Below are 2,525 nucleotides of genomic sequence, written 5' to 3' on the forward strand. Positions count from 1 at the left end.
TATTATATTATATTTCTTGTTGTACAGGTAATTTAAAGTTTCTTGTAACCAAACGTCATTTTAGAGGTATTTTAATATCCTAAAATATTAAGCTAATTATATAGAATGAAATCAATTTTTCATAACTAAGACCGATGATACTATAAACACCGTATTATCATATCTACTTGTATATTTCTTTTTTACGACTACCATTCTTTTCCAAATGATAAAACTAGCTATTTATTATTGAACCGTTTCGACCCTAGCACGTAGAAAGGAAGCCCAACCCGACAGTTTAGTGAATATTTTATCGCGAGACAATCGCCTTTTCGTTTTCCTAAAGATATATTTCCATTAACCGAATATTTCAGTAGCGCCGATTCGCGGGAAGTGCCTAGTACTCTTCTTAAAATTTAAAAAAGGTGTTGCACGCCTCCCAACAGTTTACTTATTCATGCTCTTTCGGGTAGCAGGCGTCATTTCTCGGTAAATGAGCCATTGCATTGTGGCATTATTACGCCACTAATTAAACATGGAGCATGATCATTGTAATCAGTAAAATGTTAAACCTCTTAATTTTTTTACTTTTTTTAAAAATTTATTTATTGATATTTACAACTGTATAAAAAATACAACAAGTAAATTTGATCATAATAACATAATGATATGATACAGCATGTCGAGAAACTACCCAGTAGTAGAACTCTAAAAACAGTTTACAATATAAGGTCTTCTTTTCAGGCGCCTCGGAGGATTGCCAGGAATGTAAGAGGAAGCAAGGTTAGAAACTAGTGAATTTGGGTGGTTAGGGAGTTTATTATGGAAGGAATAATATCGGGTTCGGGCTAGATCGGTTACATAAGGAACATGTTTTTTCAACTAGTTGGATAAATACAATCTAAATACAATGCAGTTGTTTCTTTATTAATTATTTGAAATCCTTCATCCACATTACTCATTATAATAAAATAAGTGAATGCTATGATTCGAATAGATGTGTTTGGGTAATTATTTTAAAGAATGAACATTTGTAATTGAGCAATATAATGATGTTTAATCCCCCTCGGAATTTTAAGTTTTGAGTTACAAAATACATAACATCTAAAAAGCGAATAAAAAAAAATACTCGTCCGTTCACCATTGTGGATTTTCTCTGAAAAAACTGGACCAATTTATTTTCAGATTTCGCATGTCATTGGTCACACCAGAATAAGAGCTCGTCATAACTATTCACCTTTTCGTTTCAAAATGATTTCTAACGCCCATCTGAAGATGAATAAAAAGGTTTTTCTGTTTAAAACTATTGTTTAAGGTGTTTTGGAATAACTATCCTAAAACTGAAGGAAAAAATTAAACTTAAAGCCGCAAAATATAAAAATAAAAGAGTAAGTAAAGTAGCGTCTTAAACAAATTAATTTCAATTTACAATATTTACATTCAGCCTAGGGAACACCTAAGCAGGAATCTGGACGGCGCTTGTCTCTCACCCGCGTCACCAGTAAGTAGAGCAGTGACAACTGTAAAATCTTTAGTAACTAACCAAAATAGGTTTTTGATTTGGCTTATAGTACCACTAAAACAATACCGATGTAACTTTCTGAGTTCTTTTTACTCCTTAGCATTTGTCCTAAAGGTTGTCTCGGAACAGATAACAGACAGATGTTAATAAGGCCAAAGAAATTGGAAGTCCGGAAGACCAGATCTAAAAAAAAAAAAAAAATTAATTTTCTAAAAATTATTTAAGCTATTGAAAAATTTCTGAAAATAAATAAACTCGATATTATTCTTAGTAGAAATATTTGTAGAGGATAAATAAAACACAGTAGGAATAATCGTAGTAGGTTATTTTTTTTTAAATACTTATTATTTATTAATAGATATTATAATCTGCCACACAGTACAGCAATAGGTAACAATGATGAACGATCACATTCACACCAATACAAAATAAAATAAGAATAGAATAAATAAATGAATGAAAAAAAAAAAAAAACTCTCTCTTAAAATATATACAAACAGAAGAATAAACATAATGAACATAATTAAACTATATGTATGAAAAAAATAAATAAATAAAATAACATAATGATAAAATAATGTAATCTCTAGTCACATTTACACTCTTATATACAATATTAAACTGTTCTTATATTTAAAACAATCCTCAGGCCACTGCTGATGTACGCCTGTGAAGTCTGGGGAGCGGCATCCTTCGCGAAAAGGAAAAAACTACAATATTTTCAAAATAAAGTCCTAAAAATCGCAGCTAATGCTCATTGGTTCATAAGAAATAGCTAATTGCATCGCGAATTACAAATGGAGTCAATAGAGGATTATATCAAAAAAACGGTTCATGAAGTTCCACTCCCAGTTGCCGACAGTTAAAGGAGTAGAGACCAACCTGGGAAACCCAACCTCAACCCGAAGACTGAAGCCCTGACTGCTGCAGGACATTCTTTTATAAATTTTTAATAAATATGAAATTAATTCATAGTCACACTGCCTCTATTTACTTATTATATTATTATTATTTTTTTTATTTA

The sequence above is a fragment of the Halyomorpha halys genome, unplaced genomic scaffold (assembly GCF_000696795.3).
Source record: "Halyomorpha halys isolate HHAL.00 unplaced genomic scaffold, Hhal_1.1 Scaffold531.1, whole genome shotgun sequence".
In the NCBI taxonomy this organism is placed as follows: domain Eukaryota; kingdom Metazoa; phylum Arthropoda; class Insecta; order Hemiptera; family Pentatomidae; genus Halyomorpha; species Halyomorpha halys.